Source organism: Mus musculus, chromosome 9, assembly GCF_000001635.26.
Source record: "Mus musculus strain C57BL/6J chromosome 9, GRCm38.p6 C57BL/6J".
NCBI lineage: Eukaryota > Metazoa > Chordata > Mammalia > Rodentia > Muridae > Mus > Mus musculus.
This window is the reverse complement of record NC_000075.6, coordinates 47,874,118-47,893,534: the sequence shown is the minus strand read 5'-3', so window position 1 is coordinate 47,893,534 and position 19,417 is coordinate 47,874,118.

Genomic DNA, 19,417 nt, shown 5'->3' with positions numbered 1-19,417 from the left:
AGACTCCAGCTCCCAACACCACTGCACTGAGGAACTGGGGTTCCAACCTGTGACTCTCAAGGGATGTGCTCAAACCTTCATACGTCTTGCTCTTTCCTTAGTCATGACACCGTCTCATACACGGAAGTTCCTCCGAGGCTCGGAGTCTAATATCTTTGTCATCTTCTAGATTTTCCCTTGGGTCTTACTCCTCACAGCTGAGTGTGGAGCAGAAGACAGTGTGGAAGATCTCTGAGAAGCTGAGCACGCTGAAACTCTGCCCATATTTCACTGGCCAAAACTCAGTTACATGGCCCCACCAACCTGAGAGGAAGGAAGTAGATGGCGTTCATACACCGGAAAGAACAACGTCACTGTGAGCAACCAGTCTTTGCTGTGACCACACCAGACCCGTCTTTAACACTTCCTCCTGTGCACAAGGCTGCAGGTTACCCAACAGAAGCTTCCTTTAGTTCATCTCTTCTGGGATCATGAATTCATGGAGACTTCACCCTTTCATTGAGAATGATGTCTTGCCTCTGGTCTCTTCAATCTCTATGGACTCAAGTCCAAATTCCTCCCCTTTTGATAGATCAGTCAAATTGACTTGTACAGTCTACCTGACTCTGGTCCCATGACTCTTGATCCTAGGAGACTTCTTGTCGGCTCCATCCTAGTTCAGTCCTTTCTCTGGACACAGTTTCACCCAAGGGATACCACAGTCTGGCCATAGCAAGAGGAAAAGTTCACACTTAATAAGAACATAGAAAGCTGTTTTGAATTATCAAACACTTGCTATTTCAATGAAAGTAGGGTTTGAAGGGGAGCCAGTTAGCTAGCTAAATTAGAATGGAGTACAAAGCATGCAGAATTGGGGTGGGCGGGCAGACATGAGGAGTCTACCGCTATAATCCAGGAGCGAATGTTAAGAGCATGAACTAGAACTGAAGACGAAGCACACAAAGAGAAGGCGGTGCTGAAGAGATGATGGTGACTGGAGCCCATGCCAGGAGGCACCTGTTGCTTGAGATGGAGGCAGAAAGAAGGCAGAGGGAGGTGCACCCCCTGTTTCCATCCCTGGGGGAGTAGCGTGTTTCCAGTGCGTCTGATTACCTCAGCCCACCTGCCAGCCCCTGTGCTCAGTTCCACCAAAGTCTGGCCCTTCCAATCTACTTGCTAGGAATGTGGAGTTACATTTAATTAAAAGTATCTACACAGAAACGAGATTAATTAAGTCTCTTTTACCCAGGAGCCCTCTCTTTGTGTTCACTTAAATGAGGTTTTAAATGTTGTCTCAATGTTATATCTGGGCAAGATTTCTCCAGACAACACTTCGCGTGGTTCCGAGGCTCTGCCGTAGCCGGCTGGAAATTATTTCACGATGAGAACAATCCAAGGACAGTCTCCCCTCCTTCAGTTGGTGGAGCGCCCTGGCAGGTGGGGGACCTTGGGCCACAGAAAGTAGACTTTTAAAATGAAACGGGGGTAAGTTCTCTCAGGCAAGAGCTGCCTCCCAAGACTTCCTCTCGATGCAGAACAGGTGGTCTGAGATGCTCTCTGTTTACGGAGCACTCATCTGTTCAAAGTCGATCAGAATACAAACATGGCTGTCCAGAGGCAAGCATCTGCGCCTGCGCCACCTGCAGGCCTTGTTCACAGGAAGTTAGGGAGGAGTCTGAGGAAGAGCGAAGAGCCCCAGGCTAGCTTTTAGCACACTATCTCAGGCTGCTTGCCTGAGCCTACTTTTAACTTTTTAATTAACAAATAATACTTGAACATCTTTCCTACAGCGCTGTGTCATGTTTTTTACTAGGGTATATTAGCTGCAGAGAATAGTTGATTTCGTTGTGACATTTTCATGTATGTTCATACTTTGATTCTAGTCACACCCATTACCCACCTCCATCTCTCCCCCTTCTTTTCCCCCCAAAACAATCTCCCTTCAACTAACAAACAAAAGTGCGCACTCCATATCTACCTAGCCTGGTTTATTCTGCTTAACCTGGTACCTTCCAATGTCACCCACTTCTTTCCTTTTCTTTTCTTTTCTTTTCTTTTCTTTTCTTTTCTTTTCTTTTCTTTTCTTTTCTTTTCTTTCCTTTCCTTTCCTTTCCTTTCCTTTTTCCCTTTTCCTTTCCCTTCCTCTCTCTCTCTCTCACTTTCTTTCTTTTCTTTTCCTTTCTTTTCTTTCTTTCTTTTTTTTTTTTTTAAGATTTACTTGTTTTATGTAACTACACTGTCACTGTCATCAGATACACCAGAAGAGGACATCGGGTTCCATTACAGATGGCTGTGAGCTATCATGTGACTGCTGGGATTTGAACTCAGGATCTCTGGAAGAGCAGTCGGTGCTTTTAACGGCTCAGCCATCTCTCCAGACCCCTCCACCCATTTTCCTACTGTTGAGTTTCAAACCCAGGGCAAGACGCTTAGGTGCCTATTTAACATGTCACAGCTGACCTGGCTTCCAGGTTCTCCCAGCATCCCTCAGGACCTAGCTGTTACAGAATGTGTCTGACATACTCCACCCTCTACGCTGGACTCTCCAGGCTGCCCTTCCCCCAGAGGCTCTTCCCTGTAGAATCCAGACATTTTGGCTGCCTGCCCCCTCTTTTGTACCTTTGGTGCCTTTGACCTGGCTGCTGTACTTAGTTCCCCTCCCTCCCTTCCCCACCCCCTCTCCCCACATGGCTCAGGGTCACAGCCACTCTGGAATCTCCCAGATGTGTCCACCTCTGGCTCTGTTCTTCCATGTATCTACAGTGAACTTTCTCCTCCACCAAGCCTAGGAGCAGTCATAAACTTTCCTTGCCTTTTTATTTCTTTTTCATTACGTGCTAATAATATAAGAGTTTTGTTTTCTACACCTTAATTTAAAAATCCATGTATAAAATTATACTTCCTCTATCCACTTATCCATTGGCTGGCATCTCGGTTGACATAGAATATTTTCTTAAAATTAATTCTCTAGAGTTCAAGAGATGCCTCAGGCAGTAAAGTGATTGCTATGCAAACATGAGGGTTCGAGTTCAGATTCCCAGGACTCAAGTGCAACTGGGTATAGTCGGCGTAGGTCTGTAATCTTAATGCTGTGGAAATGAACACAGGAGGTCCCTGGGGGCTTGCTGACCAGTCAGCTTACCCAATTGGTGAGCTCCAGGTTCAATGAAAGGCTCTGTCTCAGAAAATAAGATGGAATATAAGTGAGGGAGAAACTCAGCATTGACCACAAGCTTACACAAGCATGTGCTCACATAGGCACATACATACCCACACAATCATACACAAATGCGCTCTCTCTTCTCTCTCTCTCTCTCTCTCTCTCTCTCTCTCTCTCTCTCTCTCTCTCTCTCTCTCTCTCTCTCTCTCTCTCTCCTCCAGCTGGGTGTGATTGCACATGCTTATAACTCCAGCACTCAGGAGACCATGCAGGGAAAATTGCTGCATGTTCAAACCCAGCCTAACCTACATAATGAGTTTTAAGCTAGCCTGGGCTAAAAAGTAAAACCATGGCTCAAGAAAACAACAAAGCAAACAAAACAAAACTTAAATTTCCAGATAAGTTCATAAAACTGTTCCGTTTTTAGAGGGTTACAGGGAAAAAAAAAGACTAGAGATACAAACTGTATAGCAGGGGTTATCATCAGAAAGTCATAGAGAGCTCATTGCATGGTCTAAGACTGACCAAGAGAAGCAGGGAACGGTGAGCTTATCCATTCTCAAGACATATTTTTCATTTGGATCTTAGATAAGAATCAGCCCAAAGCCACAGAAAGTTTGTGTTAGATTCCAACCTCCATCCTTGAACCTTACAACCTAATCATGACTGAGGCTCAAAGGTAATCCTATATTTCTTGCCTATTACTAATTTTGTATCTCAACTTGACTGAGCCACGAAGTACCCAAATTGTGTCTGATTATGTTTGTGAGAGAATTTCCAGAGGCAATTAGCAGTGGATTTGTAGACAGAAAATAAATAAAACACATCATGGGTAATGCTTCCCATCATGGGTGGATTTCATCTGACCTCCAGAATGCCTGAAGAGACCAAAAGAGCTGTCAATGGGCAAATTCATTCTCTGCTTTGAGCTAAGACTTCCACCTTCTATTCATAGTCATCAGTGTCCCTGGTCTTAGGACTCTGGACATGACCTAAATGTATAATTAGCTTTGCTGCTTTTCTAACTTGCAGACAACTTACTATAAGACATCTTGGTCTTCCACAAACCAATTTCCATAATAGGTCTCATAAATATATGTAAATAAATACATAAACACTGCATTGATTCTCTTTCCTGGAGGAACCTGACTGATATACTAATTTTAAGTGTATTATTAAAACACAAAGGTGATGCTTGCCTGTAATGGTACACACCTGTAGTCTCAGCACTAAGGAGGCAGAAACAGATAGACTTCTGTGAGTTCAAGGCCACCCTGGTCTATACAGCCAGGACCACACAAAGAAACCCTATCTTGAAAAGCAGACTAAACACACCAAAAATAAAACCAATTAGAAATGTATGAAGGGGAGAGACTGAAGAAAGAGAGCACAGGCAGGAAGAACACTTGTGGCTTCTTCAGAGGACCAGACCTCTGTCCCCAACACTGTCATTCAGGTAGCACATTCCTACCTGTGACTCCAGTTCCAGGGTTTCTGATGCCCTTTTCTGGCCTCTGCAGGCACCAGTGTGCATGTACACATATACACTCCCAGACAATTAAAATAAAAATAAATCTTAAAAAAAAAACCACAAAGATGGCTGGGTGGTGGTGGCACACACTTTTAATTCTAGCACTTGGGTGGCAGAAGCAGAGGCAGGTGGATCTCTATGAGTTCGAGGCCAACCTTGTTTGCAGAGCGAGTTCCAGGACAGCCAAGGCTACACGGAGAACCCCTGTCTAGAAAAACAAAACAAAATCCTCAAAGATGATCTTCCTCTTCTGAAGTAGGTGGTCCCTTGAGTAGTGTGAACTTTAAAGTTTCCATTTTCTCTGTTTCTCAGGTATGGATCACCGTTCATTTGTGAAGCATTTATCAAGTACAGAAAAACAGGAAGTGCCTACCCTACGATGAAACTGAAATGACCAGTGGGATGAAGACCTCCATTTTGCCCTCAAGGGGGTTGCTCTCTCTAGAAAAAAATATGAATTCCCAGGATGGAGGCAGGTCAGGGTCATCTTTAGGAAAGGCTTCTACCTGGTGTGCTGTGACATAGAGGGACACGGTATAAACTTTGGCCTAGGGCTACAGGATCCTGAAGAACTTTCCAAAAAATGTCTTTGAAGCCTCCACAGTTGAGTGAGAATCCAGAGCTGTATGAAGCCCAAGGATGAAACCTTCCCACTTAGCCAGAGGCCCTGGAGGAGTCAGTCACTGCAGGCCAGCACAGCTATGGAGCATGGGGACCTGACTTCACAGCCAGACCTGCCACTGACTGGTGGACAGATGAACCAGCTCTGAGCCCACACCTTCTTCAACTGTAGGGTAGTGGAAATAATTCATGCGATGTTTCAAAGTGTTTTGTGAGGATCTCACGGGAGAGTCCCTGAGCCTAACTCATGCGAGGGTCTCCAGAAATGACACACACCTCTGCTCCTCATCCTGATTGGTAGGATGAATTATTTTTATGGGATGTATTGGTTCCTGGCAGTAGAACAAGAATGCATTTAAATGGTATCCACAGCTGGGGATGTGGCTGGAGAATAACTTGTGTAGTATGAATGAGGCCCTAGGTCTGGGCTTTCCTCGAGATACCCTGTGGCTTCTTAGCCTTTTGGTTAATATTACGTGTGTAAAGGAGCAGGTGGGATTTTTACAATGGATGGAATTTTAAAAACTGATCCCAGGCAAAGTTTTATGCAGGACAAAATCTGGTTTTTAGTATTTTTTGATGCTCTGGCAGCGATCCAATATTTATATGCTAGGAACAAAGAAGTAATCGCTATCTGTCCTCCAGCATCCTTCTCCCCGTGTAAACTGTACCCAAGTGGTCAACACAAACCTCTCAGATGAGGCGCCATGGTAACAAGTGTCCATCAGTATGGTGATACAGTTTCCTTTATTCCTGATTTAAAAGCCTGGCCACTACTCTCTCCTTCCTTCCTTCCTTCCTTCCTTCCTTCCTTCCTTCCTTCCTTCCTTCCTTCCTTCCTTCCTTTCTTCCTTCCTTCCTTCCTTCCTTCCTTCCTCCCTCCCTCCCTCCCTTCCTTCCTTCCTTCCTTCCTCCCCTCCCTCCCTCTCTTCTACTTTCTCTCCCTCTCCTTCTTCATTTCTTCTTTTCTTTTCTGTGTTTTGTTTTGGTTTTGGTTTTGTTTTGTTTCGAGACAGAATCTCACTATGAAGCCTCACTGACCTGGAACTCACTGAATAAGCCTCCCTGACTTTGAACTCACAGAGATCCGCATGCCTCTGTCTCCTGAGTCCTGGGATTGAAGGTGTGCACCAGCTCACCCAGCCTTCTTTTCTTTTGCTTACTTTCTTGTGTTGGTTTTATCCTCATGAACTCTTGAGATGGTAAGATCAATGGGTCTTTGGTATGGGTGAAGGACAGGGCACTAGGATTAAAAAGAGAGAGACAGAAAGAGATGAAGTAGAACACAGGAAAAGAGAACACTCCAGGGCCGGAATGGAAGCCACCAAAGACACCAGCACAAATACTAAGCAAGACCTGAGGATCTTTATCGCTGGGCCACAGCTGCATGGTCTTCTTAACTGGAACTCAAAGTCCACCTAGTTGTGCATTTAGACAATAAGACTCACAGGTGTGGAACAACGTATAAGGGGAAGGATTTTCCTATTCTTCCACGGATACCCCTTGAGTGTGGACTGTACACTTCTTTAGAGGAAGTGTGTTCTGCCTCCCACAAAGGGCAGAGGATCCTACATTCCCAGAGATCCCAAAACTGTGATGTTGCATAGCTACCACCCAAGCCCCCACAGATGACAGATGTCCGTCCCAGATGACAGATGTCCATCCCAGATGACAGATGTCCGCCCCAGTCCTTTACTGCTACTTTTCCACAGCGGTGTCCCATGTGCAGTCATTTCGCTGTCCCAGCAGCAAGTTCTCTTTCCTCTCCCAGAGCTTGTCTGTGCCTGGCAGTCACTGTGGGCACACCCTCGGAAATCTGACTAGAGCAAGCACCCATGAGGAGCTGATATGCCAACCCAGGGATCCTGGCACATGTGGCTGTCACCATTTCCCACCTCCAGTACACACTGGAAGCTGCTGGCCCCATTGATGGTGTGAGCAGGGACTGGCCATAGCCAAAGTTTAATTGGTAAGGGCTTGGAAAGTTTCACTTCTGTAACCATGGGCTTCTCTGCTTGCACTAATGAGATGCCAATTAGGATATTTATATTTTGGGTTCAACTTAAAGGTAAGCCTGCTTTCTATGAGGTGGGCCAGCGGGTTGAGGCTCTCCTTATTGAATTGTATGCCAATATGGAGCAGAGGGGAGAGCAGGCGGGAGACGGAGCCCCTCCCCTAGCACGATGAAGGCTACAGGTCTGGGGTAATTTAAATGAAGCTGAGCTCTGTACCCCGTTCCTGCAGCTAGGATCCAGCTCTTTGGAGTGACTTAAAGACAGAGCGCTATTGCATATGCCAAATATTGCTTCAGGGGGTAAAGGACAGAAAGAAAAACTCTATTAAAGACAAGAAATCAATTTGGTTTTAATTTATTTCCACTCACCTTTTTATTCTCAGCCTTGTCTGGACCTTTAGATTACATCTACTGTCAATTTTCTACTTTCTCCCCAGGAATCCCAGCTCAGGGGTCCTGGACATTGTGCTTCTTGGTCAGGAGTCCTGCTGAACCGGGCATCTTTCGTTCTCAGGACAGGAAGTTAGGGCACCTTCACACCTACTGTACGCCCAGATAAAGGGCCTCCAGGTCCACCGGAGACACACTTTCCCTGAGTTCAATCATCTTCCAGGGATAAGTGTGAAGGAGACAGAGCAGGTTCTAGGCTATGATGGAAGGATTACAGCCTCATGAATGCTTGTGCGCAGCACACAGACAGGCATGCCATCCTCTACCCACCTGTTCCGTCTCCTCAGGTGTCACTGTGCTCCACATCCCCAGCTATCCTGCGAGCATCTGAGGGCAATAGCCTGCCTCTGGCTCTCCCCAGGCTCATGCCTCTGAGTAGCATAATGAAGCCCAATGAGGAGCAACTGGTTTTCCAGCTACCTTTGGCAAATAGCAGGGCAGCAGGCTGGGATACAGATAGGAGGCCTGAGGTTGCTTCTCGCACATGGCTGACCTCTTAGCTCCTGTTTCACAACAACATTGGTTCCTTGTGAACAACAATGTGTTTCTTCCAGTGCTGGAAAACAATGACCACTCGGGCCAAAATGAAGGTGTCAGCAGGGACACACTCCATCTGATGCTCCAGGACAGAATCTTCTCTCTGCCACATCCTTTTGTCGTCTGGTAGTCATTGGCTTGTGGCCACATCATTCCCATCTTCAATGCCAACAGTCTCTCTTCTGTTTTCAGCTTCTGTATGTACATACATGCTTATGTGTAAGCATGTGTGAGTACATATATGATCATGCATGTGTAGACACTGAAGTGAGCATGTATGCATGAACACGTATTTGTGCATGTGTAAACTTTTTTTGTTTGTTTGTTTGTTTTTCAAGACAGGGTTTCTCTGTATAGCCCTGGCTGTCCTGGAACTCCCTCTGTAGACCAGGCTGGCTGCGAACTCAGAAATCTGCCTGCCTCTGCCTCCCGAGTGCTGGGATCAAGGGTGTGGGCCACCACGCCCGGCCTTATGTGTAAACATTTGTGTGTATACATGTGTGAGTCATGTGTACATGTGTGTGAGCATATATATGTGTGTGTGTATATATATGTGTGTGTGTATATGTGTGTGTGCGTATATATATATATGTGTGTGTGTGTATGTATGTGTATATATATGTGTGTGTGTGTGTGTGTGTGTGTGTGTGTGTGTGTGTGTGTGTATTGCTTCAGGAGTGGTAAGTTTAGCGCTTGAGAGAACTATCAGATTTTAAAGCATGTGAGGGGTAGGGAGACCAATGTTATTCAAAAACCTCATTTACACCCACAGCAAAGCCTCCGCCCTCTCTGCCTTCATGTTCCCCTGTGGCTACGGGGGTGTGGCAGAAGACTGTCTTGGGGGTAGCTTTGTGGCCTGAAAACAAATCAATCTTCACAGCTTGCTCCCAAGTCCAATACGCCAGAAGGAATTGGGAGAGAGATTTAACGATATGTATTTCAAGAAAAAGATGAAGATGTGTTCGCTTTTAGGAGATGCTGTAAAAAATGCATCATCCCTCAGTAAACCTGCAGCCAGATGCAGAGAGGGAAGATTCCTCTTACAGAGCCAGGGATGGAATGTCCAGGAATGTCTTCTTCAGAGGGAATTGTAGATTCCTTAGTCTGCCCCCCTACCAAAGCCCAGCACAGCTTCTGTGTGTCTCACCACCTTCGAAACCTCCTACCCTGTGGCCAGTTGGCTCAAAGCCATCCTGCCTGTGGCCTGTCTTTGGAGTGTTTCTGAAAGTCATGGCCTGACATAATTTTGCAGCTCTGTTTCACCGGCTGTCAGCAAAGAAAGTCCTGAAGACCAATTCCAAACCATAGGGTCTCACTACATAGCCAAAGCTGGCAAGGGACTGACTGAATAGAGCAGTCTGGCCTTGCTTTTCCTGCCTCTGCCTCCTGAGTGCTAACTTACAGGTGTGAGACAGTTCTTCTCTTTGTTCTTATAAATAAAGTTTTATTAGAACAAAGTCTTGTTTTTTCAACCTGTTGCCTCTTTCGCACAACAGAGCTCAGTCATTGAGATTCATACTGTTTGGCCTTCAAAGTTGAAAATGTCCTTTACAGAAAAATTTAACCAATAACCAAATTAGAGTATTCAGTGGTAGATGGTCTTTGGTTGTATGCCCAGCAACTAAGAATAAGAGGCAGAGGTGCGGCTCAGTGGAATAGAGTCTACTAAACACACCCAAAGCCCTGGGTTTCAGCCACAGCACCAAAATGGAAAAACCAAAGCAACATAGGTGACTGTAACTCATACTCAGCATCTTAGCCTTCCTGTGTCCCACCCCATGTTACCCAGAGCAGAGTCTTTTTAAACCTGAGACCCGGAAAGGCAGGCAGGCAACTGTTGGACGATCTGAACAGCTAGAAGCAACAGAATTGGAGATGCAGGCCCATTTCAGCCCCACTCCGCCACCCTACTCTGATCTCAGCTCTACAGCCTCAGTTCTCTCCCCTCTGGGGCCCAACAGGTGACTCTCACCTCCTCTCCTGTCTCTAGCAGATTCACAACTTCCAGATGTTGGAGGTCTTATTTCTTCTACCCCGTTTGTTGCTGCCTCTTTTTGATTTTATTTGGAAAAGAACATGAGTCAAAGACAATTTGTCTCTATCATTTGTCACGGCACTGCTTAGGCCAACATAGCTGGGATAGAGTCTGTCTCCAGAGCTTCTCCTGTCCCCACCACCCACCAGGGTGGCAGACACACAGCTGACTGTGCCCAGCTTTGCGTGGGGTGTGGCAGTTCAAACTCAGATCCTCACACTTTCAAGGCAAGCACTTTGCTGGCTAAGCTGTCTCCCCTGACTTCCTCAACAGTGTCAACCCCCTCAGTGTATGTGCCATATACCAGAAAGATGACTTCCCAGGCTGCTATCCCACTTTTACGGATCCTTTACTCCACGTGTTCACACCCCTCTCCCCTCCACTGACCTGGTCCTCCTGACTGTGCTCTGTGATGCTGCAGGACCACATCCCACAGTCCTCTGCCCGCCCCTCCCTGTGTGTTTCCCACTCTGTCCTGCACCCTTCCCTGGGTGCAGAGGCCCCATGAAGCTCACAGGGAGCCAGGCATTTGCATTCCACTTCCCGGGGCTGTTCAGATCTCACCTGCAATTCTTCTGACAAATTCTTATCAGCGATGCCCATGGCGGACTCTGTGGCGACTTTGTTCGCTCTTATTAGCTCTGAACAGATTAGCTCTTCACAGCGCTTGGCTGGTTCATACCGATTCCTGATAAACGTTGTGACTGATTTTTCCCGACTGGGACTGGGTAGGGGACTGGTGGAAATGGAGGACTGGGAGGAGAGAGGCTGGCCAGAGGCAGAGGAGGAAAATGCAGGCAGGATTACATCTGGACGATGAAATATTCATCACATGCCTGCTGGAGTGGGGTCAGCACAGGAGTCCAGCAACAGCTTCTCCACCAGGCAGTGCTTTGAAATGCATGGGCCCAGGCGAGAGGGGCTGCTACAGCGGCCCCCATCTGCTCTGAAGGCTTCTGAGAGAAGGGGCAGAGGAAGTTAAAAGGAAGGAAGAAGAAACCCACTCACCTGGCCTCCGCTGGCCTCCTCCATCCTTTCTTATCTGCTCTTCACGATCGGCTTTTGATGGCAGAATACTAATAGTCCAGGTAGATACCACTGTTCCCTGGGTGGTTCCTCATCTCCCTCTCTGTTCCAGGAACTGGAGTCCTCCTGCCTTCCTCTCCTTTGTGAGCACTCCACCAGCCTCCTGGTTTTGAGGATTTTAGACAGGTACAGCCACTAACCAGCTCCCTACATTCCTGCAGCTAGATCGGATTCTGCCTAATGGCTTCTGTTTACCACCGCCGTCATCCCCACCACACTCCCAGCACAGGACTGGTGGAGATGTTCAAAGTACTTTTGCTGAATTAAATATGCTCCATTCTGTTGGTGGGGGCCAGGGAGTGGGTACTGTTGGCCATGCTGGACCAATGCAGGGATCAATAAATGATTTTCCACATTCTTCCTAAGACCAAAGGCCCTTTCCCAGGTGTTCTGACTTCAATTGGCTAATTCCTAAATAGTGGGCTTGATGAGGGTAAAAACCCATGGGCCATCCTGCTTCTAGGCTGCCTTCATAACCTCTTTGTGAACATGGATCACCTTTAATGTAAAAACTGGTTGGTACACTTCAGTACAGACAGATGCTCTGAGCATACTTTAGATAAAGATGGCTCTTTATAGAGATGGTGTGCATTTTAAACCACTCTTAAATCTGCAAAGGAGCTGGGCATTGTAGCATGTGGGGTTAATTCCAGCACTCAGGAGGCAGAGGCAAGTAGATCTCTGTGAGTTCAAGGTCAGCCTGATCTACATAGAGAGTTCCAGGACATCCAGGTCTACCTAGTTAGGCCCAGTCTCCAAACAAACAAACAAAGCCTACAAAGGGAAACTATTTCATAACTTTCTAAAGTTATTGATCAAGGCTATCTAAATATTCTTTCATCTGCTTACCCCAAATTCTTCATGAGGCAATGTGAACATGGTGACCAGGATTTTTAGCCGTGGGAAACCAATGCCACCCCTTTTGACACAGTCCAGGGTTTTCTATTTGTTTTTCACTTGAGACTGATTCTCATGTAGCCGAGGCTAGCCTCAAATACTCTACATAGCTGAAGGCAACCTTGATCTTCTTCTGACTCTCCTGCCTGTACCTACTAAGCTCTAGGAATACAGGCAGTTGCTGGCTATGTCTGGCAGTACAAAGCTTTCAACACTCACATCAGCTGCCTCCAACACATGCTGGCCACATCCCCTCTTACTCCAGAGCCCAGAAGATGACCTCCACTGGGCCTCTAGAAAGCCTCAAGACTCTTGGCAGCCATCTCAGGCTGCAGGACAGACCACTCATTAGCCTTTTGCCAGATTTATCTTCTCCCTGGTAGCCTGCAGCACTTTGATTTGTCCCCCTGTCACCAGGACTAGCATTGATGGCAGCACCCTTCCCCGCCCAACCCCTTCCCCCCCCCCCCAGGGGTGGGTGTCAGGCTCTCCAGCCTCCTGCCAGAGGCCTCAAGGAAAATGGATGAGCAACTGACCTGCAAAATAAATACCAGGCTTCCAGGTTCTGATAAAGATTAAATATTGGAGGAGTCATTTCAAATGAATATATAAAAGCAAATGGAAGAAGCCTTTCAGGGAGTGACAGAGTGAGATACAGGCAAACAAAGAGAGATGTCTTTGGGTGGTTCAATGGCAGGGAAGTCGGAGGCTTAGAGTTCAGCCTCCCCAGAAATATTCCAGCTTCAGGGAAGAGTCCAAAAGCCGTCATCCCTGCCGCCCTTGCCATGCCCACCCAGACGTGAGTGAGAATGCTTAGCTCCAAAGATGCTGCCAAAAGGATGCTGAAGTCAGTTCTGCTGCATTGGCCAAGGGAGAAGAGAAGTTTCCTGACTCAATACCATCTGCCTTCCATGTAGGGCCGCCAAGAGCCTGGGTCCTTGGTGGAATGCATTCTAAGGTCCCAGTAGAAGGGCACACCGAGGGACAGAAAGGCCAGGCATCTCAGAGAACGATTTAGGGACAGAAACAGGAAAAGCCACGGTTAGCATAATGAAGCCAGCATTTCTTGGGCCTGAGACAGAATTGGGTTCATGCTTGCCCATTTGATTTCACATAGAGAAACTCCAAATAGCCAGAATGCTGCCTCTAGCATCAACCAAGAGATACTTGGGTTATAAGGAACAACAAGCAAGACTGAACACTGGCTATTGCAAGTCTAACATGGCCCAGCACTTTGCTGGACAATGGTCTTCTAGGATCCCATCTACTTTGCATGATAATCTTGAGAGACAGATATTGTCACCACTCTGAAGGGAGGCTGAGGCCAGGGACATGCATGAGAACTAGGTCGGGGGTTAGAAAAATTGTGCTTATCAATTACGTCCAGTTTTGCCTGGGTGGTAGGGGCTAGTGAACCCATGTTTACAACAGACATGGGGTCTCTGAACTGAGTACATACTCTGTGAGTTGACTATGTTCATTTATTCTCTTATTATTTTTTTTTAGATTTACTTTCTTTATTCTATGCATATGAGAGCTTTGTTTGCATGTATGTCTGTGTACCACATGCAAGCCGGGTGCCCACAGGGGTCAGAAGAGGGCATTGGATCTCCTGTGACTGAAGTTATGGATGGTTGTGAGCTGCCATCTGGGTGCTAGGAACTGAAACTGAGTCCTTTGCAAGGGTATCAAGAGCTTGTCACTCCTGAGCCATCAGTCCAGCTGAGTGTGTATGTTCAGTATGTTTCAAGAGTTGGTCCTGTTTGTGTCTGGCTTTTAATGCCATTCTTCTTCCAACAGGATTGGCTCGTAAGAGAGCCTCAGGAAGAAGGCAGATTCATGACACCCAAGTGTTAGGTGGCTTTTGTGACTAGGTTGGGGTCACAGAGACTGAGCCTTAAGTGGGCTTGAGAACAAGATTATAGCTAGTCCCCTAGGAACTGAGTGGACACAAGGTGACAATACAAGTCCAAGGATTTGAGAAGGAGAAAGATTGTCACCATTTTGCAACTTTCCTGAGTTCCAATGGCATCTGGGCTGCAGGACATCCTGGTGTCATAGCTCTGCACGTGCAGTGGGTGGGGTTGAGGGGTCGGCAGCACAGCTCACATAGAACACACTCAGGCAGCGATTGCTATACTTTCTCCAAAGGCAGCTTATGAAGGGACAGGGTATCCAGATGGGGGTGGGGGAACATTTAAGGCCATTCCGGCTTGGGCGTTTCAGAGTGAGCCTGTGAACAGGCTGGCAGGAATACGGTGATCTCAGGACATTTAAACCGACAGACACTGAATTTGGCGTCTGCTCAGTGGTACCTTCTGTGCTAGCCAATAAGTACCCTGAAATGAACGGGACCATCCTGAGCCAGATCTCATGCTTCCTTCTCGCTGTCCTACAAGGAAACGGTACGGACTTGCAGTGATTGACATGGGTTGTAACAAATAACCTCCTTGTTTCTAAAACAAACTGTCCCCACAAAGTATCCTTATCGTGTGTATGTGTGAGTGTGTGTGCGCGCGCGCGTCCGCTCGTGCAAGCATGCAGAAGTACACCTGCACATGCAGACCCTTGCATATGTCGGCCAGAGGAAAATCTCTGGTAATGTCCTTCCTTAGACATTGTCTAACCTTTTGTCTTGAGAAAGGGTTTCTCACTGCTCTCTTGAGCTCATAAGTTGGATAAGCTTCCAGGCCAGGGAAGCCCAGGACTCTGCCTGCCTTTGCCCCTCTGGTGCGTGGATTGTGAGTTTATGCAGTCCATCGGACTTTTTTATGAGGGTTCTGGCCATTGAACTCATGTCCTGATGCTTGCAAAACAAGCACTTTATAAACCGAGCTATCTCCCTAGGCCCTCAGCTTTTATTTTTTAATCTCATTCTTCCAGAGTCGTTGCTGTTTCTCCACATCTAGTCAAAAGGAAAAAAAAAATGGAGGCTAGTGAGGAGCAGCTGGGCACCCGGCGACAGAGCTCGCTCCACTCTGCTGCTCTGTGCATTGCTCTAGCCTTGTTTCTGCCTCTATCTCCAGAGGGAAAGCCAAGGGCTTGCTGTAGGCCCTCTGAGGGTACCCTGAGGAGTCCACGGGCCAGGTCACTGGACAGCAATCACCGCAGAGTGGTTCTATTGAGTCAGGAAGAATGAAGTGTCTGCCCCAATTCCCATCTCCAGGCCTTCCCTTCCCTGCATATTACCGGGCAGCTGTTTCCTTGGGTACCAGGGCAATTTAGTGAGCGTGTTTTGCATCCATACAGCAGTTTCTGATATTAGCTCTCCCTGGACTTTCTCAGGGCTGCCTTGCTGTCTCTATGAGCCACCTGGGGCCTGCCCTGTTAGCCTGAGGGACTGACCTCCTCCAGGGGGTGCAGCTCTGTATGTCTGTGGTTGACCGGGGCCTTTCATGATACACTTCATGGCTTTTACAACACACATAGCCAGGCCTACTGTACCATGTCAGAGGTTAAATGGTACAGACAGTACAGGAGCTACCGTGCTGGGGTTCAGTCCTCTTATTTCCACAACCAGATGCTCTCTGTTCCCCCCTACTCTGCATTCCCTCTTCCCCCAGAAGGAAAACAATCTCCTGACTCCATTTCTCTTCTTGCTTCAACCCAAGGTGATATTCAAAACAGTTAACATGATCTAAGGCCAGAGCACCGATCATGCACAGCAAATGGCTTAGGCCCAGCATGGTCCTGGACAAGCCCCTCCCCCACAACCCCCCCCCCCGACCACATTTAACCCCTTAGCATGTATATTTTGGAGGTAAATGGTCCTGAAGGAAGAGGAAAGGGGGGATGGGGAAGGCATTGGGAAGGCTCCAAAGGACGTCAGGGTACTGGGTCCATTCCTATTTTGATATCTCATCAACTTGTCAGCCTCACTGATCTCTGTAGCATCCGCCCCCACTTGTGGATGCTAATCTTCTGGCCATCACTTGCACCCACCCACCTCCCTTCTCTCTGTCTTTCTCTTTCCCCCTAGCCCGTTCTCTTTCCTTCCATTTAATGTTAAGATGAAAGAAAGGGGCAGGTCTTTCTAATAATTTAAGATCCCATGCACACGAGAACGTGCAGATGAACAAAAGGGAAGGGTTAGTGCACGCTGGGAATGATCTCCTGCCTATTAAAAATTAGGCAGGCTGAAGTGGGCCTGAGTAGCAGACAGGGCCGGCAGCTCCAGGGAAGTGGTACTTAAGGGAATTTGCAATTAAGAGAAGCTTGGAGCTCTGCCACACATCGCTTCCCTTGCCTTCTTTTATTTAGAAAAGCATCACAAAGCAGGAATCTAAATGGAAGATGACAATAATGTAAGGTGACAGATGCCCGTTTGGCAGGGAACACCAGGAAACCAAGTTACTTACCTGTGGCATCAGTGCCACTACCGCATGCACGGCGCTCCATCTCCGTCTGGAAGGCAGAGTCTTGGTGGCTATCCAGGGAGAGCTGTCCAAATTCCTGGAGAGACTGTTCAGCATCCAGGTCCATCCAGCCCACCCTTGGTAAACATGGGCATCTGGAGGCAGGATCCTGGCCCCAGTAGGCATGCCCACTCTGGGAATCCTGCCTACTACAGCTGTCTGTGGGGCTGGGGAGACCACCACCACCCATGCCAGCCTTTCCAGAGGCTTGGCAGCCCTGTCTGCCAAGAGTCACACATATCTTTGAAGAAGGCTCATTTCTGATCTCAGCAGCAATTTACAGCAGTCCTGGTAGAGACTTTTCGCAGTTAAGGACTGGGGTGCTCAGGGGAGTGGGCTGCTTCTGAAGGCCCCTACAACAGGGATCTTGTGTCTGCTTGGAGAGTTGGACAACAATATGACTCATAGCACACACGCACGCATGCACGCACGCACGCACGCACGCACAAGCACACACACCCCTTCAAATACTCACATGAGTCTGAGTTCTTAAACTTTCCTCTGCAGTGATGGGTAGCCTGTAATAACCAGCGATCCACACCGCAGGAATATAGGCTTTTTCTCCTTAGTAGCTGCCTCATTCATGTTGTGCTATCTGGCACCCCCTTTTTCTGTCATCCATGATGAAAAGGGCACACTATAACACCTTTATCTGGTCCCAACTCTTCTGCATCATAGCATCTAGCAGAAGCTGGTATTACTGGGAAAAGGGTATATGATCACAGGTGTGTGTGATATGTATGAATGTCTGATTGTTTGCGTATGTTATATACTAAGTGGACATATGTATGGGGTATATATGTGGGGTATGGATGCATGCATGTGGTATGAGCATCTGTGTATGGGTATATATGTGATGTGTGTGATGTATATGATGTATATATGTGGCATGAATGTGCTATGTAACTGTCTCTGTTTGTATATGGCATAGGTATAAATGTAGTATGCAGAGTATGCTTTTGTATCTGTAGTATGTGACATCTGAGTTTATGTGTGTAGTATATATGTGGCATGTATATATATGTGTGTGTGTGTGTGGTGCATTATAATCTGTGTTGAATGTGTATATATATGTGTGTGTGTATGTATGTATGTATGTCAGTATGTGGTGTGTGCATATGGTATGTGATTTATGTTTGGGCGCATAACATATATGTGATAGGTATATTGTATGTCTGTATGTTTTATATATATATGTAATATTAATGTTTCTGTGCATAGTATTATATAGTACATGTATGCATGTGTATAATCTATGTGTCATATGCACATATATATGTGGTGTGTGACCATCTGTAAATTTATGTGTGAATGTATATGAAGTATATGTATGTGTGGTATGTTTGTGTTCTATGTGAGCATCTGCAGCTATGTGTGTAGAATGCATGTAGTATGTCTATGCAAGTGTGTGTGTGTGCGTGTGTGTATCAGGGAAAGAAACTCCCCACAGGATGGAACATGGCCCTGATACAGCTTATCTCTAATCTCCAAGTGGCACACTGTTTTCCCAGATATATTTGTCACCTGGAGCAGCTTCACTTCATAGGCTCTGCCGTTCCCTCTGAAGCAGGACCTCTCTGCTGTCACCTTTATTATCTAATCCTGGCCACCATATAGCTCTGCATGTTTATCGTCACACAGATGATTTCATTTCATCTTTTCGGCAACTCTGGGATGCAGCTTGTGTTTCTCCATTTCAAAAGCAAGGAACTGAAGTTCAGAAAAGACAAAGGAGCTGGGCATGAGGGTTTATGCCGATAATCCCAGCACCTGGAAGGTGAAGGTGGGAGGATCAGGATTCAGGCTATGGCTTCATGAGACCCTACAGGGGAGGAAGGAAGAGGGAGGAGGGAAAGAAGGAAGAAGGGAAGAGGGGTGTGAAAGGGGGAGGGAAGGAGGGAGGGAGGGAGGGAGGGAGGGAGGGAGGGAGGGAGGGAGGGAGGGAGGGGAGAAGGTAAAGGAGTAAAATCCTGGGGAGGGAGCAGCCCCAGGGCAGAGGCGTGTGGGCCGCAGGGTTCAGGGCACACTGCAGGATAGGGCCTTCCTGCCATCTAGTAGGGGTTGGCATCTGTCCCCTATGGAGCCAGAGAAGCTGTATGTCCTCTTTTAGGAGGCATAAGGATTATAGAACCATTTGGCTCTTGCTTTGTTTAGGTGTGAACAGCCTCTTCTGAGGTGTTGTAACTCTTCACAGTATTGTTTGCTTGGGGCCTAATGGCATGAGGACACATACACATACAAGCACATGTTACACACACACACACACACACACACACACACACACACACACACACACACACACACACGAGGCCAGACCTGTAGATTATGGACACCAGGGCTCTGCCCTCACCACATGAGAGTCTCTGCAGAGGCAAGGACACGTTTCCTGACAGACAGATGCTCAGAGCCCTGTGTAGGAGATCAGCTCCATTGGTCCTACCATCGCTCTCAGTTGCGGCTGTTTGCTCTCGCTCAGCTTCGCTTTGGCCTGGGATCTGTTGTGGACGCGCTAAGCACATGTGAGCTAAGCACACTTTCAGCCGCAGCTAGATGAGTCTCTTTCTCAGGCTGCCTTGCTCAAAACAAAAACAAAACCCATTGTCAAACGCATGTGCTAAGTGCCTTGTGCAAATCATCTCACCGGATGAGAAGCTCTTACTAATCAAGCTATGTAGCAGAGAACAGGCTGGGG